The following is a 25,475-nucleotide window of genomic DNA, read 5'->3' on the forward strand; positions in this document are numbered from 1 at the left end:
CGCAAAAATAGGTTTTTAAAAAAATTCACGCATCAAATTTTGGCCTTTACATTAGGATAGTAGGATACTCTAAGGGGCACACTCATGAGATATATATTAAACGGCGTAAAATCAAGAGTTCTATAATCCTATTATGAGTTTTGAATATTATCTTGTTGCGCGTCCGGATTATTAAAAAAATTCAAAAAAACCCAGAAATTCCGGCTTCAAAATGTCATCATAAATTTTAGGTGGATGCAGTGGATATATCTAAAAATCATACACTACGAGTAGTATCATGTTGCCCAGAGAGTATTCTGTCATTCTTTTTTTGGGCATAGGTCTATTAAATTTAGTGTTAGGCCAGAAATCGGAAGGGAACATAAAAAACTTGTTGGCTTCAATCCATTTTTTCCCATTTTGTGCATTGGTATTGGTATCAAGGTCACTGTTAGTATATTTACAAGGACGATTTAATAAATATGTAAATAATGTAGTGAAATCCTAAATATGAGAATAAACTGCTCGTGAAACAAAATACCGATGAAACGATATATGTATGTTGTTTTATGTTGTTTCATCGGTATTTTGTTACCCGAGCAGTTTATTCTCGTATTTAGGATTTCACTACATTATTGACATATTTATTAAATCGTCCTTGTAATTATAATAAAACCGACGTGATATAGGCAATTTCACAGCAATGGCATGTTTTGAAGAATTGTGTACTACATTCCAAAGAATATTTCCCAAAGATAACACTACGAAAAAATTAACAGTTTTGGGGATAAGAGTTTCAGAATGTTCTCAAGAATTACTGAGCACTTTTTTGGGAAGGTTTTTGCAACAGATTACTTGGTTCAACTTCCAATAGTTAAGCAGAATTCCAGAGCACATTTTTTGGAAGATTTTTGCAACAGGTTACTGGGTTTAACTCTCAATAGTTTAGCAGCAACTGACCAGAATACCAGAAAGTACGTAAAGTTGTCTATATTTTATTGATTTTGATGCGCTAGATCGAGTTTTTAATACGTGATATGTTCAGCACATAAGTTCTACTACTTTAGGGCTACAATATTGCTAAAGATTGCAAGGCAAAATTCCTATTCGTACTTTCAAAAAATGCATACTAGAAGTTGTTTGCATTTTCAGTGTTGCACAGTGTAATTTACTACAGTACGTATATAAAACATTAAGCCTTTCTTCCGAAATATGTATTTCTAACATTGTACCGTTATAGCCCATAAATTTTATCGACGTTAAGTAGTAATCTAAAATAATTCATTACATTATCCAAGCCGGCGTATTTCCCAACAGAACAGAGTGCTTTAGTCCATTTTTGGGGGATTTGTAAAATACAACGCTTCCTGTAATATTTTATTTTCTTTTTGCAAACATCTTAAAGTGTATTTTATGCGAAGGATTTTGTGGGGTTAGGCCATATCCATCGTAATTTTATTTACTTTCTTGAGAATCCATAATGTTAAAAGATCACGATTTCTTAATGCGACCATTTGCCATTTACACACAATACGAAAAGGAGAGTTGGCGAAAAGCAAAACAAACAGAGCTTTTCATTTGCTCATGGTCATAATTTATCTAGAGGAACCTTTTATGTAATCCACACATAATGTGAAACTCTGTTTTGCGACATTATTTTTTATTATTTTTTGGCTTATTAGGGGTAAAGACTCTTTTGGTGTTTATTTGTTGTTTGTGTTGGGAAGCACGACAAAATGCTATATGCTCTGCAGCCATTTTTGTTGGAGTGATAATGGCCACAAAGGAATTTCAATGCTATACAGCAGAAACGGAAAAAATCACTCACAACGTGCACATTATTGTATGTTGTTTTTGTTTACTTATTTTCAAATTCTTCTGTTGTATGGTTGTATGTATCCTTAGTCTAGGCTCTGTTATTTTGTCTCAAGAATATATCACAGGACCATAGAGGGTTTTGTTGTTTGCGTAGACAAAGTAAAGGAAACCGTTTTTTATCCGGAAACGGAAAATGCAAGTTTTTTGGTGGCTTTACTTTACGGTATCTTTAGACATTTACATACGGACTATATGTGTTTGTGTAGGATTGTTTGTAAGTTGGTATTATGTCAATGATTATTATGCTTTGTATTTTGTTTGGTATTCCATTTTAAAGTGTTTCCAACAGTCTTGTCTACATTAAAACTTCGATTTGTAATCCACTTTAACACATTTTAACACCATTACAATCGGCGAATTTATTCCTTATTGTGTTTCCTGCGCTATGAATGCCTGTAACACTTTGATCAACATGCTTTGATTTCTGCAGATTTTAAGTGCGTTAACCTTTAATTTTTCTTTTATTGCATTACATTCACTATATTCACAATATTCAGTTGAATACACTTCGCGTATTTTATTATCGAAATGACTTAATTATTATTATTATTTATCACTGGAACATGTTATACGTTTCAAAGCTTCTATGTCTGGTATAATTTTATCGAAAAGATGCAGAATCACTTTCTTCGAATGCTGGATGCTGCAATTATTTTATTTTTTATCGGAAATCATTTAATTTTCGTTCAACTAATTAGTTTAAATTAAATATTTTATTTTTCTTTCGAAAATTTTCCTTTTTTCTATTTGAATGATTTCCAAATGATATTAGTTTCGTTATATTGTTATTATATTAGAATCGATTGGCTTTTCACAGTTAATTTATACTAACATATTTTAAAAACTTCAACAATTATAACTTTATTTGAAAAATTTCTTTTGCTTCATTGCAATTTTTAATTCCTTTACTAATTATTTGATCGCCTGGAGGTATTTATAAATAATCCAATGCTTCTTCCAACAGGTTTAAAAGAAACGCTCACTCACACTGCCGAATATCGTAAGGATTCAAAAAAAAAAAAATATTTTACATTTATACTTCACATTTCGTTCGCGCTATTGTCAAATAAGAATTATAATCCGTTTTGCTTTATCGTTATGTGTTTCTTCCTTCGCAAACAACCGGTAACTGAATTGTCAGTAAATTACACAAGCCTTATCCTGGCTTTCCTCCATTCAAAGAACTTGGAGGGAAATTCTCTCTCGATGGGAGAGAACATTCTAATTGGAAATGTTGTGGCAGTTTTCTCTGTTATTGTCTCTCACATTGCTACTGTGACAGCAGCTTGTTGACCTTCGCATTCTCAACTGAAATGGCTTAAAAAGTCCTTTACAATGAGGGGATATTTCTGTGTTGTTATTGTGGAAATGTATACATCCGATTGTTTTGGTTACCCGAATGCACACGGTTTGACTAACAGGTTGTTTTAATGACGTCACGAATTACTTTGCTTACCATAGAATCCTTTTTCCAATATAAGGGGGTTGAACAATTCGTTGGGATATTTCTCCTTTTCGTGGAGGGGAAATCATGAACAGTACTTTTTAATAAGTGTCAATTATTTGATAATTCCGTTATGTCCACAACGAAAAAATGAAGTAATAAAAATTCTTTTTTGACAAACTTTACGTTATAATTATTACAAAATTACTAGCGAAAAATGAAAGGGAGACAACGTTTTTACAAAGACAAGTTATATATACATTAGAGCGACCCAAAAAAAAATATTTTTTTTTTAACTCCTACCTCCAAAATTTTATCCATTTGATCCAAAAACCTTATAGGTATATGACATTTTATGGACATCGGTTAACATTAACCCGTGCCAACTTATCGATCTTTGTTTCCATAGTAATTTGTATGAGGCCAAAGGTGAATTTTTACAAAAATTCTCTAACAGCCACAAAAAAAACTTTATCAGTTCATTGCTGTGGTTAAAAAACGATTTCTACAAAAATTTATGAAAATCGGACCAGAATTTTGGGTCGCTCTAATGTACATACATATCTTCAAAAGTTTGCTTCATCACATAGCTGATGCATTTCTTTCCAACAAACAATGCTAATAACAATATTCATTACAACTGTATTTACGATAGTCGTAGACATTCTATGCATTTTGACATACAATATAAGATACCCACGGATTGTCCTGATGATGTAATTTTAGTTTCATTTTAGTTTATATGTCCGGCATGAATCTTTTATATTTTGCGCCGTATATTCACGATAAATATAGAAAAAAACAGTTTGAATCGAGTACATGAAATCTTCTAACAAGCTCATGTTTAAACAAATGTTTTGAGTCCTAATCTATATCTCAAAAACAAGATCTGCTGGAAAAAACTACTTCCGGATTTAAAAATAATTCGCCAATTTGAGTTAGAAGACCAAAAAATTCGGATGAAACAAACGTCCTGCTGACCAGTGTAACTGGTGTTGGAAATGTACCCCAGTCCCAAATAGTCCCACTGTATTTTCATTAAATAATTTTTTCTAATACAAATAAGATTTATGTATTCAATACAAATAAGCTTTATGAGCAATACTCCCAGTTAAGGGCTGAACAGACAAGTAGACAGACATTCAGCACTAGTCATTTTATCATTACAGTCAATGTCCAACGTTATTAATGCAAATGTCAAGGATGTGTAATTCGAGCCAACTCATCACTGACTGTGATTTGTTGTAAAAGGATTAAACACCAACACCATCATTTATGCAAACATTTTCAGCTTGCTTTTTATTTGATTGTTACACTGTAATGTTCAAATGTCAACATAAATAGAACTTGTTTTTGAGAATATTATGTTTCTGATAAGAATTAACCAATTAAAAATATTAAATCAGGCCAAGTCCTTCAAAGTATGTGAAATAAGAAGGAACCAAAATTGTCATTGTCTTTTAAAATTTCATACAAATAAGGGGTTATGTTATTATGAGCCGAATCAAAAAAAAAAACTGCAACGACATTTTTAATACCTGTGAAAACGCCAAACGTGGGTGTTCTCACTAAAAAGAAGGGCGGTTGGATTCTTGCCGTGAGCCTCGAAAATATTTCAGTTATGGAAATATTTTCCTCAAAATTCATCCACCAAGAAATATAGAAATGGAAAAGAGGAAAGAACAAGTAAAAAAGTATCAGTCGGCTTTGCCGACAGAGATATACCCTCAGCCTGTGTATATTGAAACAATTTTTTTTCCAAAAAACGCATGTATTTAGGGAGTTTTAAAAATTTTCGGCGTTTGAACTGACAAAAATGTTGATTAGAATTTAATATCAAAAGTTTTGCGGAGGAGATACTAAAAAGAATGGATCTCCAGCCACTACATATGGTACCATAGGGGTTTTTTAGAACTTCAGGGATGTTTGCTCAAGAAGTATGAACTTGCCCCTGAAACAACTTTTACCATCGCAATTGAGGCAGCAATGCAAGTTGCTTCAACAAAAATCAAAGTGATTCGAAAGCAGGTTTTAAAGTGAACATGTATCCGAAATTTTGAGTGGGAGGTACCGGATGGAGTGGACAAATATAGTCCATATTTGAACCTGATCTATATCTGGTAGATATATTAGGATGTGTAAAGTATGGACCAATTCGGCCACTCTCTTCAAGAGTTATCGTACGCACAATTTTTCCGAACATTTTTGAACTTTTTTGGGGGTGGTACCTGAAGGAGTGGACCGATATGGCTTATCTTCGAACTTAAACTATGTTTGGACAAAATATTACTAAGGCCAAACTTTGGACCGAATCGGCAGACCTGTTCGAGAGTTATTTTGCCCTCCAATCTCCTCACACGGTGTCATAGGGGTTTTTTGCAACTTTCAGGCTATTTTCTCAGGAAGTATGGACTTGCCCCTGATGAAACTTATACCGTCGTATGGAAGGCAGTGAATACAAGTTGCTAAAGCAAAAATCAAAGCGATTCGAGAGATGTTCCTAAACTGAACTTTTCCAAAATTTTGTGTGGGAGGTACCCGACGGAGTGGACCGATTGAGTCCATATTAAAACCTGATCTAAGTCTGATACACGCTCCACGATGGTCAAAGTATGGACCAAATCGGTTACACCCTTCAAGAGTTATCGTGCGTACAAATTTTCCGAACATTTTCGAACTTTTGTGGGGGAGGTACCGGAAGGAGTGGACCGATATAGCTCATCTTCGAACTTAAACTAAGTTTGGACAAAATATTACGAAAGCCAAAATTTGAACCGAATCGGTTCATCTCTTCGAGAGTTATCGTGCGCTCCAGCCAGACAGACAGACAGACAGACGGACGGACATTGCTCAATCGACTCCAAATTGTCTGAAACACATTTCGTCCAAACATACTTGGGGTCTAAAACCATTATTTCGATGAGGCACATTTTGCCCGTATGAAAGTGTATATACCCTTCATAGCCTAAAGGCTGAGGGTATAAAAATGCAATGTATTAGGATTTGAAAGCAAGAACAATAATAGTTCTTTATTGAATTCTTTGACCAGGAACGACCGCTTACCAAGGACAACAGTATTGGTTGATGCTCAGTTAACAAGTGTTTATTGAAAGTAAGTTACAAAGGAAAGTTCAGTAAGGAAATTCAAAGAGAGAATGAGAGCATACCTGGCACAGTTTTGGGCAGAGTTAGGGATACCGAATACAAATATTTCGGAGCATTGAACAATGAAAATAGGGTTGCCAGTTGCCTGAGAATCTTAAATGTACAGTATCGGCCAAAACTAAAGCACCCCCTCAGTAAATTTTTTTGAAATGATAACTTTTTATGAAAACTAAATTATAAATTTATTTTTTGTTTTTCTTTTTATTTATTTATATCTTTATAATTGAAAAATACAAAAATAAGGAGATCAGAATTTAATAAACAAAAGTTAAAATTCAAAAAACATTTTAGGTCGCAAATATAAGCGGACAAAACTAAAGCACCCCCCAATTTGAGGTACAACAAAAACTATTGAAATCAATATTTCGTTGCGTATCCTCTATTCCGAATGACACAATCACATCTTTTTGGTATAGAAGATACTAAATTATTAATTACTGCAGGCGAAATAATTGATTTTCGGAAAATTTAGCTTAAATCCTCAAAATACTGAAAATCGGAAGGTACCGTTATATGGAGGCTATACCCAAACGTGGACCCAGGTCCACGATTTTTGTGGATATGTTTTGTGACCACTACGAACCCTAAGTACCAAATTACAGCTAATTTAGTAGGAAAATGTGGCTTAAATATCCGAAATACCGAAGATCGGAAAGTACCGCTATAAGGGGGCTATACCAAAACATTAGCCGATATTGTTCATATTCATCAAAAAATGATGCTACAGCATCCACTAGCCAAATACAATACGCTAACGTTTAAAAATTAGCAAAAGAACGAATTGCAGAAGAACGATAGACGCCGGCTTATTCAGTCGACGACCAGCAAAAAAACCTTTCATATCGACTAAAAATGAAGGAGTCAGACTGGCATTCGCCAAGACCCATTTGAACTGTTTTCCGATGAATCTATGTTTAATTTAAAGTATTCAGATGGTAAAAGGCTTGGACCAAATGGGCAACCGTTAAATCCTATATATTGCAATGACGCTGTAAAACATGGAGGCTGAAGGTTTTTTGCTGGTCGTCGACTGAATAAGCCGGCGTCTATCGTTCTTCTGCCATTCGTTCTTTTGATCATTTTTAAACCTAAGGGATTTAGTATTTGACCAGGGAATGCTGTAGCATAATTTTTGGATGAATATGAACAATATCGGTTAATGTTTTGGTATAGCCCCCTTATAGCGGTACCTTCCGATCTTCGGTATTTCGGATATTTAAGCCACATTTTCCTACTAAATTAGCTGTAATTTGGTACTTAGGGTTCTTAGTGGTCACAAAAAAATATCCATCAAAAATCGTGGACCTGGGTCCACGTTTGGGTATAGCCTTCATATAATGGTACCTTTCGATTTTCAGTATTTTGAGGATTTAAGCTAAATTTTCCGAAAATCAATTATTTCGCCTGCAGTAATTAATAATTCAGTATCTTCTATACCAAAAAGATGTGATTGTGTCATTCAGAATAGAGGATACGCAACGAAATATTGATTTCAATAGTTTTTGTTGTACCTCAAATTGGGGGGTGCTTTAGTTTTGTCCGCTTATATTTGCGACCCAAAATGTTTTTCGAATTTTAACTTTTGTTTATTAAATTCTGATCTCCTTATTTTTGTATTTTTCAATTATAAAGATATAAATAAATAAAAAGAAAAATAAAAAATAAATTTATAATTTAGTTTTCATAAAAAAATTATCATTTCAAAAAAAATTACTGAGGGGGTGCTTTAGTTTTGGCCGATACTGTATATCTATAGTAAATTTAGTTAGCTCTTCAATTTTGAACTAAACATTTTGTGATTTCGTTTGAAGGGTTAATCTAAATGTCAAATGATAGTTTTTGTATCGTGACGTAACTTCCTAAACAATTTTAGAAGTGTTGTCCGCATTTACCATAAAATTAACAGGAATAGAGCGTAATTTTGAACGACAACTTGTATTGAATATTGGATCTGTTTCAACTGAAATATGTAATATGCAACTTAATTTGTTTACAAAGAAAATATTGATTTTCATTAACTTTTCCCCAAATTTTACTTTTCCAACATTTTTTTTTATCAATTCGTTGGTAACCCACAAAAAAATCGCCAAATTCACTTCCTAATTGTTACTGTTTATTAATCAAACAAGAAGTTATCGATTAGCGCTTAGTCAATCTGTCATTACCTAAAACAACAACAATCGAAAAGAGACACAGAAAGAACAATTGACAAATTACTACTTCCTTTTTCTGAAATACCTCACCAAGTACAGACGTGCAAAGAAATATTAACTTAATAATTGAAGTCTAAAAAAATCAGATTTTTTCTTTCGCATCGAAAAGCTAAAGTTTCACTAATTTATTTAAAAACTTTCGCAGAATCAAATCGAGGTAAAGTTTAAAATTCTTCGTCAGCGTTTAATTAAAAGAAATACAAAATTAAGTGCAATTTACTTGTCTAAAATTACAGTGCCATCGTTTAAATACATTAAAGGCTCCAACCTCGTGTTAATATACATGCACCAGATAATTTTGCCAATATTTCCCAGTGATTCACGAAAGTAAGCTTCCATAATTTAGTGCATCAGCCATAAGTGAGCTCTAAGACACGTTTTTGTGCCCACACACTGCTCGTTGTGTTGATACTCCACGCCTACAAGTATTCCAAGCAGCCATACATTCGATTTTTCCCCACTTGAGGAATCCCTTCCGTGTATTCCACCAATTTGCCAGTGATCCGTTTACGCCCTCAAGAAGAATAAATTACCTACGGTTTTACTAAGGATCCATACTTGCCGCCTCCTGGGATCCAGGAGGGATTCCATCCTTATATTCAAGTGCCGATTATCTTTGCTTGTTGTCTGATTGGATTTTAAAACTCAACGCCAGCATTTCCCCAAAACCAAAATACTTCAACATAGAATCTTCTTCAATCGTCGAATAATGCAGCCCCATATGGTATCACGTAAGCAGCAAGCCATGTGTTTTGTAAAACTAGTTTAAACTGCCTTAAATTCTATGTGCACCCCTTTGTGACCAAACATAATTCTCACAACATTCAACCAACTTTCTTAAAAATTGCCAAAAACCGTGAAAAAAGACTTCAATAATTTGTATTTGCGATATTAAATCTAAATCTACAGTAGTGTGGTTTCTGTTTAAAAACGCTTTGTAAAGTCGCCATAAGTTTAATAAGCCATACAGTGATTTAGTTTTAGTATAGTCGTACCACGCAATTCCTACAATAATTTACAAATTATCACTTGGATTACTAGATTTCTTTTTACAAAATTTGTTTACCAATTTTAATCATAAATATATCACCATCTAATTTCCTACAAAGTTAAATTACACTCTACCTAAGAGCAATAATAATCTTCAATGTCAACATAGACAAATATTCCACAATATTGAGGTTTCTAAATGTTGAAAAATTGTTAAATTCTAAGTTAATAATATAAAAAAAACAATATTAAAAAAATGAATTTATAATTAAAATAGTAATAAGTGTACACTCTAAGTATTAAATTCCAAAGTCATAAAGAGGCATCTTTTTATATCAAATCACATTAATAACATACATAACTCTTCTTACCCCTAATATTTGCGGGCAAAGAATTAATTACAACGACAACAACACATAAGAGTCTTAGAGAAATGATCATCAACGAAACCTAATCATCATTTATATTACTTCATTATATTAATTTCAACAAGCATTGAACATCTCATTATCATCAAACGTCGAACTTCCTGAAGGCCTTCGAGAACGTCGGACGATCTGGTGAGTACGTGTAATGGTCATTTATTGTAGATTACGTTTACTCTTTACTCGTTGAAACATTGAATGGAAAAAGAGGAACAACGCAAATTGTTGTTTTTGTTTTGTTTACTCTAGTTCCGAAGGAGAAGTGATCAATATAAAAAATAATTTTTTCCCACGATCAAATTGTTGTTGTTCTCTGCCAAAGTATGAATGAAAAGAATATGTAAAATACGCAAAATTCATGTTGTTGCTAATTGTGTGATTTTGTAAGATTTTTGTTATGTTATGGAATGCAGTTTAGTTTTGCTTCCTCACTCAAGAAAAAAAAACATTCATTCATACTTATGTAGAGTTACCCCGTCATAAAATCATAACAATAATAGAAAATCTTGATTGAAAATATGCTTCTTTAACACACCATTTTCATCTAGATTTATTTTCTAAATTTACGTTTGTAAATATATGATTCAATATTATAATAATTCTGAGATATAACTTTTCGCTCGTATTACACAAAAAATTTCATTATTACTACATAATTGTAATATTTGTATGCCAATCATATAATTTGATTGTTCATATTTTTGTAACCACATTTCTTGAAATATGTCTTGAATAAATTATTTTGAATTATCATGAATTGCTAAAACCAATACAAGTGTTTTCGTAAGATGTGGTAGTGTGTGACCAGACATTGCGTTAGGGGTCCTTAAAAGTAGCGCAAAAAGGACATTGGTAAGGGTGGGCAAGCATGCGCTGATCTCAAAACATCTGAGGTCCAGGTAATTGAATGTAACCGCCACAACCAAAGGATTATCAAAGGGGATTTTTATTTTGTGATAATCATTTTTTCCATACTTTCTGAATAACGTAAAAAAATAGGGAGTCTATAAAAATTTTCTGTTAACTAAATCAGTTTTGTTAGACTCAGGACGTAACCCCCCCAAATACCGACTGCAGCTAGAATACAATGGCTCCCGCAGTCCTTAGTCAGCAAAGCATTAATTGGTATACCATCTTCCAAAAGCGATACCGCAAAAATAGTATCAAAACGTCCATCTTTTTTCGGTCTCATATAGGTAACTCGCTAATAATGAAAGGTTTATTACAGAAATGGCGCCCAACGTGGGGCGAAGAAGTGAATTTAATCGTACTTTTTGTTCCCCAAATAAAATACCATTCCATCCTTTATATTTTCATTCACATACAATAACCCAAAATCTAGTATATTAGTTGAAAACAGGCTTGAGAATACTTCTATTGAACTTCTTAGGAATTTCGTTTGCTTGAGTGTTACTTGAGTATATCGACCATTAAGTGTCATAGATGAATTTCTCTGGTTTGCAATCAACTATATACCCAGATTCCAGGATACTAAAGTCCATTTTAAGGAGTAATTGTACATTTTAGTGAACTTAGTCATCGGATACTGTGTTTATTTGGAATACATTACATTAGCTGAATGCAATGTCTAATAAATGTCAGAACATAAAGAAAGAAATGTAAGACTATTCGGTTTGTTCATAAAATAGAAAACTATTCCTTAGTTTGTACACCCATACCCAAATCTATTTATTATACATTCAATTACCACCAAAATTTACTGGTCCACACCCACTGATTATACGAAAACCAAAAATTAATAAGAATATATTTTTCTCTATACAATCCTTAAATCTCTTCTCTTGTCCTACACATTTTGTAACTGATATTGGTAAAAAAATAAAAACATACAAATATGGCTATGGCAAGAACTCCCCCTCCTCCCACTTTAGGGTCAAATGAAGAGGGTTTAATTTGCACAATTTGCAATGAGAACTTATTGGAAAATCAAGAGTGTGTGTATATTGCACAATGTCATCACTCATTTCGCCGCAATTGTTTAGAAAAATACCTTTCTAACACAATGGAGTGCCCCTCTTGCAAACGTCCATTTCAATTATCAGAATTGCGTTCTATGAACCCACAGAATGAACCTTTGCAACTAGTTCAAAACGAATCTTGTGATTTCCATAACACGTCTCAAGAAGCACAGAGGCCAAAGTCTGGCTCATATCGTGGAAAGCGTGGCGCATTAGCGAAACAATATATTACGAGAAGTGCAGTTAAAAACTCACAATTTGATTCAAATCAATTACTACTCCCTGATATTTTTGATAATTTCACAATGCCTGCCGAAGACAATACCGCTGCCGAATCTAATACAAATAAAGCAAATATTCCTAATTCTAAACCCCCTCAAAAACATAATGCCAACAATAATACCAACAATATTAACTACGGGCTCATAAATCGTATGATTGAGACAAGTATGAGTAAACTTCTGCGAAATCTTAACTTAAATAACAATGTTTCTAATACCAATAATCATCCTTCCGAGCCACAACCACCTCCCAATAACCAACCAACAAGTAATGACCTTCCACATACTTCAAGGAGTTCTACACCCAATTTCAATTCTTCTTTATCATCTGACAAGATAACTTCCATTATCAGAAACTGGAACCTCCAGTTTGATGGGACAGTACAAGGCCTAGATGTGGATGAGTTCCTCTACAGAGTGAAATCTTTAACAGCCGACAATTTTGAAGAAGACTATACAGTCATATGTAAGAACTTAAATATTCTTTTATCAGGCAAAGCTCGGGAATGGTTTTGGCGTTATCGCAAAACCGTGCCCTCTGTTGTTTGGGAAGATTTTTGCCTCGCCATCCGCTATCAGTATAAAGATTTTCGCACCGATTCTGATATTCGCGAAGACCTTCGCAATAGGAAGCAGAAGCCGGGAGAAAGCTTCGAATCGTTTTACGATTCTATATCGTCTTTACTTGATCGGTTGAGTACTCAGATTCCAGAAAATGAGCTAATTGAAATTATTAAAAGGAATTTACGCCCAGATATAAGACACGAACTCTTATATGTTCCAATACTGTCAATAGCTCATTTAAGAAAATTGATTCAGATGAGAGAGAATCTTCTCAACGATGAAACATGTCGTCGCCATCTGGTAAATAAACCAACTAATAATACATATACCAAAAGATATGTAGCAGAAGTAGAGCATTTTGAAACCTCTACTGACAATTTGGAACCAGAAAATGCGAATGTTTCTGTGGCTGCAGTAATGCATGGTCCCCCTAATGTTAAGTGCTGGAACTGCCAAGAACCAGGTCACTTCTGGGAGGATTGTTTAAAAGATAGGTCTGTGTTCTGTTATGGCTGCGGTGCCAGAAATATATACAAACCTAACTGTTTGAAATGTACCACTAAGAAACTCCATGGTTCATATACCCATAACCCTAATAATGTCCAAAAAAACCAATAATTGAAGACAGTAGTACTACTGCTACTACTGCTCATCTCTCTAACACCAACAATTGTCCTGTTTCAATATTGAAAAGACCCGATTCCGACCAAAACTTACCCAGACATGTCAACCTTGTTCCACTTCGTCCTTATCATCAAAGGCTTTCTGAATATCTACAAAAAAGACAACAAATTTTTGAAATTTCATCGTTATCCAACAGCTTTTCCAAACCAAAAAGATCTACAATTAGACTTCGGTTATATTTCAAGCGACGTAAAGTCACATCAAAATACCGAATTTCATCAATTTTTAGCAATCCTACAGACAAGCGATTATATGCTAAGGTTTCATTCTTGCATTTTGAAGAGCATGGCCTCTTAGATACGGGAGCCAATGTTACATGCATTGGTTCAGATTTAGCTCTACACGATTTTTCCCAGTTTAGTGAGTTTAAAGTTTTCAAATCCAGCGTAAAAACCGCTGATGGAAAACACCAAAAAGTTTTAGGTTTTCTAGATGTCACTGTTAGTTTCAAAAATCAGGTTAAGAGGCTTAGAATATTGATCGTCCCAACTTTGAGTCAGCGTTTGATATTAGGTTTGGATTTCTGGCAGGAATTCAACCTTGCCCCAAATGTATTTGAGTCCGTAGTGATATCTTGTCCGTCTGAAAACAACAAAATGTCAGATATCACTAGTCTGTCTGCATTCAAGTCCGATTTGTCGTCCGTTTCAAATTCTGTTTCGTCCGTTAAGAACGAAAATGTTCAACAATATTCATTGACTCCATCCGAAACTCTACAATTAGAAGCTGTAAAAGCTTTATTTCCTAACTTTGAAAAACAAGGTTTAGGAAGAACTAGCCTTATAAGCCATGAGATCGATGTTGGCGATGCCAAACCGGTCAAACAAAGATTTTATCCCGTTTCTCCAGCAGTGGAGGAACTTATGTATAAAGAGATAGATAGAATGCTATCTTTAGGAGTCATTGAACCCTCAACGTCGCCATGGAGTTCTCCCATGCGATTAGTTGTAAAGCCAAATAAAGTCCGTCTGTGCTTAGATGCTAGAAAGCTAAATGCAGTCACTAAAAAAGACGCATATCCCATCCCCAGCATTGAAGGAATCTTTGCTCGTTTACCTAAAGCCAACCTAATATCAAAGCTCGATTTGAAGGACGCATTTTGGCAGATCGGCTTAGCCGATCAATCCAAACATCTGACAGCATTCACAGTCCCTGGTAGACCCCTTTACCAGTTTGTGGTCATGCCATTTGGACTGTGCAATGCTCCTCAGACAATGTGTCGCCTCATGGACGAATTGATTCCCCCTGACCTGAGACATTGTGTGTTTGGATATCTTGACGATCTCGTCGTGGTATCTGAAGATTTTCCAACACACCTTGCCGTACTTGTTAGAATTGCAGACCAGTTCAGAAAGGCCAACCTCACCATAAACGTGTCGAAAAGCAACTTCTGTGTTACAGAAGTCAAATATTTAGGATTTGTTATAGGACACGGGGGTTTAAAAACAGATCCCGAGAAAATAGAGTCTATTTTATCGTGGCCAATCCCAAAGAACTTGAAACAAGTTCGAGGTTTTTTAGGCTTATCTGGCTGGTATCGCAGATTCATCGAAAATTTCTCTAGCAAGGTTTTCCCCATAACAGAGCTATTGTCAACCAAGAAAAAGTTTACTTGGACTGATGAAGCTGACAAGGCATTCAGGGAAATAAAACAGCACTTGACATCTGCCCCTATCTTGCTTAATCCCGACTTTTCCAAGAAATTCTTTATTCATTGTGACGCCAGCGACTACGGCATTGGTGCTGTTCTCGTCCAATTGGATGATAATGGTGACGAGAGGCCCATAGCCTATATGTCCAAAAAACTCAATTCAGCACAAAGAAATTATAGCGTCACTGAAAGAGAATGTTTGGCAGTCGTGGAAGCAATAAAGAAATTTCGGTGCTATGTAGAACTCCAAGAGTTTGAGGTCATAACCGACCACTCAAGTTTGTTGTGGTTGATGAGACAACAAGACCTCACAGGAAGACTAGCCCGCTGGGTTTTTAAACTTCAGGGGTATAAATTCAGCTTTAGCCATCGAAAGGGTAAAGAAAATGTAGTACCGGATGCTTTATCTAGGATTTACTGTGAGGAAATTTCCTCAGTTACTATCTCAGAACCTGAAATTGACTTAAACTCACCTCATTTCAATGACCCAGATTATTCATCCCTTAAGGAGAAAATTCGTGGTAATGAAGCTAAATATCCCGATATCAAAATCGCGGATAATTTTGTCTATATAAGAACCCAACACTACTCTGGAGATGAAGAGCAGGAAGAGAAATCCTGGAAACTATGGATTCCTCTGAAGCTTCGTCCGAGTGTAATATCCAGATTTCATAACTCGTCAATTGCTTGTCACGGTGGTATTCAAAAGACCCTTGATTTGATAAGGCGAAGTTTCTTTTGGCCTGGTCTTGTTAAAGATGTTAAAAACTTTATAAAAATGTGTGAAATTTGTAAGACTACAAAGCCCACAAACCAAATAATGAAACCCGAAATGGGTAAACAGGTAACATCTGAGCGCCCATTTCAACAATTATACGTCGATTTGTTAGGTCCATATCCTCGCAGCAGGAAAGGAAATATAGGCATTTTGATCGTTTTAGATCATATGTCTAAATTTCATTGGCTGTGCCCTTTAAGATCATTTACTTCCTCTAAAATAGAAGATTTTCTGTTACACCAAATATTTCATATGTACGGTGTTCCAGAAGTCTTAGTTAGTGACAATGGATCACAATTTAAATGCAATTCGTTCAATGCATTTTTGACATCTTTTGGAATTCACCATACATACACAGCTTTTTACTCGCCCCAAGCTAATGCTTCGGAACGAGTAAATCGTTCAATATTAGCAGGCATAAGATCTTTTCTAAAGCAAGACCACAGGCAGTGGGACGAAAATCTGAGTGCAATTAGTTGTGCACTCAGAAATTCAATACACCAATCTACAAAAATATCTCCTTATCATTCCCTCTTCGGGTTTGATATGATAACACACGGATCTTCTTATAAATTGTTAAGAAATTTGCAAATGATTGATGATCCTGTTGATATTCTTTCCCATGATGACGAGATGCAGCTTATAAGGCAGAAAATTCGGAAAAACATTGCTGTGGCGTATAATCGCAACCAGCACCAGTATAATTTAAGAGCTAGACCTATTTCATTTGCAATCGGTCAAGAAGTCTTTAGGCGCAATTTTGCGCAAAGCAGTTCGGAGAAGGCATTTAACTCCAAATTTTCTCCACTCTTTTTAAAGGCAAAAATAAAGGAGAAACTTGGCACAAATTATTACATCCTCGAAGACTTTAATGGCAAAATTATTGGCACATTTCATGCCAAGGACATACGTCCTTAGCCTTCACTCATAGTATGTTTTGCATCCGATTAATATTACTTCCTATAAGGAAAATATTACTCGGTTTGTAATATGCAACTTAATTTGTTTACAAAGAAAATATTGATTTTCATTAACTTTTCCCCAAATTTTACTTTTCCAACATTTTTTTTTATCAATTCGTTGGTAACCCACAAAAAAATCGCCAAATTCACTTCCTAATTGTTACTGTTTATTAATCAAACAAGAAGTTATCGATTAGCGCTTAGTCAATCTGTCATTACCTAAAACAACAACAATCGAAAAGAGACACAGAAAGAACAATTGACAAATTACTACTTCCTTTTTCTGAAATACCTCACCAAGTACAGACGTGCAAAGAAATATTAACTTAATAATTGAAGTCTAAAAAAATCAGATTTTTTCTTTCGCATCGAAAAGCTAAAGTTTCACTAATTTATTTAAAAACTTTCGCAGAATCAAATCGAGGTAAAGTTTAAAATTCTTCGTCAGCGTTTAATTAAAAGAAATACAAAATTAAGTGCAATTTACTTGTCTAAAATTACAGTGCCATCGTTTAAATACATTAAAGGCTCCAACCTCGTGTTAATATACATGCACCAGATAATTTTGCCAATATTTCCCAGTGATTCACGAAAGTAAGCTTCCATAATTTAGTGCATCAGCCATAAGTGAGCTCTAAGACACGTTTTTGTGCCCACACACTGCTCGTTGTGTTGATACTCCACGCCTACAAGTATTCCAAGCAGCCATACATTCGATTTTTCCCCACTTGAGGAATCCCTTCCGTGTATTCCACCAATTTGCCAGTGATCCGTTTACGCCCTCAAGAAGAATAAATTACCTACGGTTTTACTAAGGATCCATACTTGCCGCCTCCTGGGATCCAGGAGGGATTCCATCCTTATATTCAAGTGCCGATTATCTTTGCTTGTTGTCTGATTGGATTTTAAAACTCAACGCCAGCATTTCCCCAAAACCAAAATACTTCAACATAGAATCTTCTTCAATCGTCGAATAATGCAGCCCCATATGGTATCACGTAAGCAGCAAGCCATGTGTTTTGTAAAACTAGTTTAAACTGCCTTAAATTCTATGTGCACCCCTTTGTGACCAAACATAATTCTCACAACATTCAACCAACTTTCTTAAAAATTGCCAAAAACCGTGAAAAAAGACTTCAATAATTTGTATTTGCGATATTAAATCTAAATCTACAGTAGTGTGGTTTCTGTTTAAAAACGCTTTGTAAAGTCGCCATAAGTTTAATAAGCCATACAGTGATTTAGTTTTAGTATAGTCGTACCACGCAATTCCTACAATAATTTACAAATTATCACTTGGATTACTAGATTTCTTTTTACAAAATTTGTTTACCAATTTTAATCATAAATATATCACCATCTAATTTCCTACAAAGTTAAATTACACTCTACCTAAGAGCAATAATAATCTTCAATGTCAACATAGACAAATATTCCACAATATTGAGGTTTCTAAATGTTGAAAAATTGTTAAATTCTAAGTTAATAATATAAAAAAAACAATATTAAAAAAATGAATTTATAATTAAAATAGTAATAAGTGTACACTCTAAGTATTAAATTCCAAAGTCATAAAGAGGCATCTTTTTATATCAAATCACATTAATAACATACATAACTCTTCTTACCCCTAATATTTGCGGGCAAAGAATTAATTACAACGACAACAACACATAAGAGTCTTAGAGAAATGATCATCAACGAAACCTAATCATCATTTATATTACTTCATTATATTAATTTCAACAAGCATTGAACATCTCATTATCATCAAACGTCGAACTTCCTGAAGGCCTTCGAGAACGTCGGACGATCTGGTGAGTACGTGTAATGGTCATTTATTGTAGATTACGTTTACTCTTTACTCGTTGAAACATTGAATGGAAAAAGAGGAACAACGCAAATTGTTGTTTTTGTTTTGTTTACTCTAGTTCCGAAGGAGAAGTGATCAATATAAAAAATAATTTTTTCCCACGATCAAATTGTTGTTGTTCTCTGCCAAAGTATGAATGAAAAGAATATGTAAAATACGCAAAATTCATGTTGTTGCTAATTGTGTGATTTTGTAAGATTTTTGTTATGTTATGGAATGCAGTTTAGTTTTGCTTCCTCACTCAAGAAAAAAAAACATTCATTCATACTTATGTAGAGTTACCCCGTCATAAAATCATAACAATAATAGAAAATCTTGATTGAAAATATGCTTCTTTAACACACCATTTTCATCTAGATTTATTTTCTAAATTTACGTTTGTAAATATATGATTCAATATTATAATAATTCTGAGATATAACTTTTCGCTCGTATTACACAAAAAATTTCATTATTACTACATAATTGTAATATTTGTATGCCAATCATATAATTTGATTGTTCATATTTTTGTAACCACATTTCTTGAAATATGTCTTGAATAAATTATTTTGAATTATCATGAATTGCTAAAACCAATACAAGTGTTTTCGTAAGATGTGGTAGTGTGTGACCAGACATTGCGTTAGGGGTCCTTAAAAGTAGCGCAAAAAGGACATTGGTAAGGGTGGGCAAGCATGCGCTGATCTCAAAACATCTGAGGTCCAGGTAATTGAATGTAACCGCCACAACCAAAGGATTATCAAAGGGGATTTTTATTTTGTGATAATCATTTTTTCCATACTTTCTGAATAACGTAAAAAAATAGGGAGTCTATAAAAATTTTCTGTTAACTAAATCAGTTTTGTTAGACTCAGGACGTAACCCCCCCAAATACCGACTGCAGCTAGAATACAATGGCTCCCGCAGTCCTTAGTCAGCAAAGCATTAATTGGTATACCATCTTCCAAAAGCGATACCGCAAAAATAGTATCAAAACGTCCATCTTTTTTCGGTCTCATATAGGTAACTCGCTAATAATGAAAGGTTTATTACAAATATTGGACTATTTGTCATTTCAGGCCACCTATTTATGGAATATATTTACTGTATCCCACGCCACATTTGGGTGGTCTAAAGTTAATATTTTTCGAATGTTTACACCTCAATCAATATAACGGAACACAGTTTTGGTGAAAATTAAGGGATTGGAGAGGTATATTAGAGGTTCTCATATATGGGTACCATAAAAACTATGAAGTGTTTTTACGGTTTTGCCTACATTTCTTATTTGATTAATCTATAATCTTCTAATATGATTAATTATTGGTTAAGCTAATATTTGGCAACAAATTATTAAGTTCGGTCAACATTTTAGTGTAGCTCCCATACAAGGGTATCTCCCGATTTTATGTATTTCGAGGGTCTTGACCACATTTTAGGCATACATTGCCACTAAACTGTCTCAAATTGTGAATTGTGCATTTCGAAGGGATTGTACATATTTTTATCAAACACCATCTCCAAATATTTTCGTTTTGGAATAACCTCCATATAAAATATCCCGCTACTTTTTTAACTCTAAATACTTTTCATTGATACATTTTAAATTAATTTTTAACATGTTTCTAAACTCCTTTTGCCATAAATGTACTTTTCTACGATTCTGATATCTACCTGAAGTTGACGATTCTATTCTAAAATGGCCACTTTTGATGCGTAAAAAAATATTACACTTTAACATAGTGTAACTGTAGAAGTAAACAATATATGATCTCGTCATTTTGGTTAGAGACTTAGAATTTTGTGCCTATTACCATGTAACGACAGTTATACCAAAAACCGAATTTAATTTTTTTTAATTTATCTTCATTTTTTTGCGATTTCACTCCTTGTGCATTGCCATCATTTCATATAAATCATTATATAGTATACCATAATAGTAGGCGTGCACACATTGTCTTATGTAGGGTGAACAAAGACATTAAGATAAAAAACGACATACTGTACAACAATGATAGAGAAAATTAAGACAAAACCCCCAAAATGCAACTACGTTATGGCGAGCAGCAAAATTTAATACTTTTTACCTGTTTCACAAATTTTAAAAATATGTTCAACTTTAACACTGTGCTACACGGAAAGTAAACAGTATACGACTTTGCTATTTTGGCAAGTGAGGTCGAATTTTGTACTCGTTAACCCTGTCAAGACAAATTATCAAAAATTTGTGTTTCAATTTTTCAATTAAGACCCGTTTTTTTTAATCTTGCCCCAACGTGCCGCACTTAGAAGGCTTATTTCATATCGGTGTCCTATCCATTCCTGAATATTTTTGATCCATGTTATTTCTCATCTCCCTCTCGGGAGATGACTCTGATTATATGACTATCCGTGTACATTCGCCTTAGAACTTCATTGTATGAGATGTAATCAGTCCAGGATATCTTCAATATCCGTCGGTATATCCACATTCCATCTACCGATTTTATTGTCCATGTTTCTGCCGAGTATAATAATACAGACCATATATACCATTAGCAAATCGTCTTTTAGTTTCCAGGGTTATATCATAGCTCGTTAATATTTTTCTATATTTAAAAAAGGAGTTTCTTGCCATTTTAATTCGATATTTTATTTCCATATCCTAGTTTTCATTAATTTGAATTCCGAGATATTTGAATGTTGAGACTCTTTCTATTTGAGTACATTAATGCATAAAGGAATGTTTGATTCTACACTTATTCTTCCTGTAATCTTGTACTTTGTCTTTTTTATATTAATTTTAAGGCATATGACGTACTAGCATGTTTTGAAGAACATCTATTAGTTTTTGAAGTCCTGCGAGGCTGCTTGCAATTAGTGTGGTATCGTCGGCATAAGGTACATATCGTCACCATAAATGCCCAAAGACGTATTTAACAAAATAATAATTTTACAGGAGAAGCAAAAAACCATTTAAAATGAAAAACTGTTTCATGAAAAATTAATCTTATTAGGGCGAGTATTTGGGATATTATAAATAATATACGAATGGGAGTAAGTAATGAGACCAAAACAGCGGAAACGCTTGGTTTTGGATCCGTCATTACAACAAAATCTGCAATATTATCGCATTTCCGAAATGCCATTTCTTGAATAGGATCGTTATTTTTTCAACGTATTTCTCGCAGCCAAATGGTCAACATAACCAATTCGACAGCATCACGAATTCCAGCTTTGAGGTATTGAATCGACCTTGGGCTGTCAGCGTAGACCTAATCTTTCATGTGCCCCCAAAGGAAAAAGCCGCAAGTTGTTTAAACATAAGATCAGCGTGGCCAATTGTGATCACCTCTTCAAGAGAAAACACGGTCTGAAAACTTTTTTTCGTAAAATAGAAATGGTTCTGTTACTTGTATGGCACGTAGCGCAGTCTTGTTGAATGTAAACGTTGTACAGATCAATACCTCCGACCATAAAAAAAAAACATTAAACATCTCTCGATAGCGCAATTCATTCACCATAACATTGCTATTCCACAAGGTGTCTCAGAATGCCTCGAAAATGCTTTAGTTTTGCGAACAGTGTCTGCAAGATTTTCACAATTTTTGTAGTGAATTTGAATAATTTCTATGCATTGTTGAAGCATACATATATCGTTCCATTTTAGTAATGGCGTAGTTTCTACTTGACAAATGTCAAAAAATAAAACCTTTAAAAGTGACAGCTACCGAAATGCCGGGAAATTAATTTAAAATAACACACCTTGTTGGAACACCCTTTATATTAGTAATGTTATTTATAACAGGTAAACGATGTTTCGTTATAAATTATGTAATATTTTTAGTTTTGCAATGATTATGTTGTGTAACTATATATTAGAGTTATGACAGTGTTTGACATTAACATGTTATGTAAGCATTTACTGTTATTAATTCACATAGTGCAAAGCTGAATTAAAAAACCATTCAAAATAACAAAGTCAATCATTCACAATGATTATGAAATCACAATAGTGTACAAACTACCAAGTTTATTGCCAAAAGCAAGTATAGACAAAGAAATCCTCATTGAGTATGTTCGAATTGAGTCTGTCGACTGTGCACTTATTTTGTATAACGGTAATAAATAGTTATACATTTTCAAACCATTATGGTAAAGGACAATATGTAGGTAGTCTTTTACGGAATCTACATCCTTAATAAAAATATCCATCAAAATCTTGATATTTACCAACATAAAATTTTCTTCGAAAAATGTTCAGTTATTTCGTTTTGTATATACATTCATTAGTCTATGGCCTTATCTTATTTGGTGTAATCCTTGATGTACACCAAATTACTAAACAAAATTTTTGATAGGTTTAAATGAAATATGTTTCCGCATAGACCATATTTATGACCTGTTTCTCTAAGACGATTCGAATTCAAATTCGTTCGAATTGCTACCAAACTCCTATTGTTGTAGAAAAAATTATTTGATTGAAAACATAGAAGTTTGGTAGTAAGTCGAACGAATTTGTATTCGAATCGTCTTAGTGAAACAGGCCTAGTGTAGACAAAGTAACATACAATTCGACAATTCAAACTGGCCATCGTGAATATAAAACTGTGACTTCGAAATATTGTATTATTGCAATTTTATAATTATAGTGGATGTATTTTATAAATGCCTATTTAATCGGGTAAATTCGGAGTAGTTGCTACACTTGGTATTTTTAAGGTTCAACTTTTTCCTGTTACAACACATTTTCGAAAATCCAAAAATCCTCAATGTTGCGCAACAGTTTTATAATTTCTGTTAAATTTCCCAATGTCAAAAGGTTTTCGGCTTTGCTGTTTAAATATAGAAATTGGTTTCTGTCTTTGGAAAATTGTCAAATCGACGTTAGGGGGATTTCGAGTCTACAGTCATAGCTAAAATAATTGGGACAACTAGTTTTTGTTTGTTTATTTAAATGTTTAATATAAATTAGATTCCGAAAATAAACAATCAGAAGAATATGATATTATGTGTTAATAATATGTTTACTATTCGAATTATGACTCTTAAGCAAAATAATAATTTATATGTTAGAATGAATGCAAAAGATTATATCTTTTATTATATATCTTTTTTATAATTGGTGAATTAGATTTTCTTCCAAAGCATTAATTTCGTTGTGAATGATTGGCAACTGGAAGTCTATCGCTATTGATATTAAAATCTGCTATTAGAGCGAATAACAGACTTTTCATATTCTAGGCCAAATAGATGTCAGTGGAAATAAATAAATCGCATTTATTATTTAAACATCTACAACGATATGCACAGCATTATCAACTACGTATGGCTCTGTTTTCTGCAATTTGTTGTTCAAATATGACTGAAACTGTTTTATCAGCAAATGCTGAATCTCGCATGAATCAGATTTATCTACAAGGAAGTCAGCCTGAAAAATAACCAAACTATCTCAAACTTCTAGAACGATATAAACAGCATTATCAAGTACATATTTCTCTGTTTGTTGCAGGTGACGTTAATGTATTTATGAAACCGTGTTATTAGCAAATTGTGAGATTTGAGCAGTTTTGCCTACAATGTGATTTCTGGGATATGTATCTATTAGGTAAATAGTTGGTCTGTTCCTTTACTTTTGAAAGTGGTAAAACCGGCAAAAGTAGCAAAAGTTGTAATCTACTTCCATATGAATTGTATGGTGTCTGAAGTAAAGGAACGCTTTTCGAGTAAAAAGTGGTAAAACTTGAAGATTCTTGCACGTAAAGGAACAGAGCTAGTATAAGAAGGGTGATAACACTGTTTCCTTTACATTAACATTTGACAATCGATGTCCTTGTATTACAAGGCTTTTAAAACGATTACTATACTAAAACATTTCATTACCCAATGTGACATTTATACACAACGTATGTAAGAAGTATTTGGTACAACCATAGAGTAATAAATGCATAGACGAAGAAATCCTCTCAGTGAGTATGTTCGAATGTTTAATATGCACTCATTCGAACTCAATTTTTAAAATGGCAATAACTATACATTTTTAACTATTTATTCCGGTAAAAGACAATAAGTGGGTAGTATTTGGCCGGATCTAAATCCTCATATGAAAATATGCAACAAAATGTTACAATGTATCCCAAAACATTGTGCAATTGAGTGACAACACTAGCATATTTCGCACGAGCGACACCTGGAGAAAAAGAAGCCGACTACAATTTCTTTGTCTATACATTTATTAATCTATGGTACAACATTTCTGAAACAGTATTATCGGCAAATTCCAATATCCCAATAATGAAATTTCCTGCATCATACTGTAAACGAATAAAAAGGCTGTATATTTCCTACAGTTGTTCTCTTTCTATTAAAGGAGACGCAGGAACTGTCTTATCATGCGATAATAATGTTAAAGGTTGACTTTAAATTTTATAACGATTTTATTTTTTTCCCATATACATACATATGTATACATATCATTTTAATAAATCTTATTTGAATTTGGTCTTTCGAATATCGTTTGCAATTTGATTGACATTATTGTGCACTAGACGAAACGGCTGGAGCTAGAACCTTGAAATTTGTGTTAAGGCTGAAATTTTGGAAATTCCCTTCTAGAAGGACATGAAAAGGATAAAGCTTGAAATTTGG

The 25,475-nt window shown here is 33.7% G+C and overlaps 1 protein-coding gene and 1 long non-coding RNA gene across 3 annotated transcripts in view; one reads left to right on the plus strand and one right to left on the minus strand.

Moving 5' to 3' along the window:
• The window catches only part of sick (sickie), a 317,157-nt gene that overhangs the window by 246,015 nt on the left and 45,667 nt on the right, over positions 1-25,475 (minus strand). The window contains exon 1 of one of the 2 annotated variants that reach the window (XM_073966459.1): positions 2,889-3,045. The exons of the other annotated variant lie outside the window; for it this stretch is intronic. The gene's annotated coding sequence lies outside the window, so the exon portion shown is untranslated. Of the gene's footprint in view, positions 1-2,888; positions 3,046-25,475 lie in introns of those variants that run through there. 2 annotated transcript variants of the gene reach the window in all.
• LOC141393480 (uncharacterized) overlaps positions 1-25,475 on the plus strand; it is a 328,761-nt gene that overhangs the window by 241,517 nt on the left and 61,769 nt on the right. The gene's annotated exons all lie outside the window — the stretch shown is intronic.

Source organism: Musca autumnalis, unplaced genomic scaffold, assembly GCF_047663935.1.
Source record: "Musca autumnalis isolate F117 unplaced genomic scaffold, ASM4766393v1 scaffold_2, whole genome shotgun sequence".
Taxonomy (NCBI): domain Eukaryota; kingdom Metazoa; phylum Arthropoda; class Insecta; order Diptera; family Muscidae; genus Musca; species Musca autumnalis.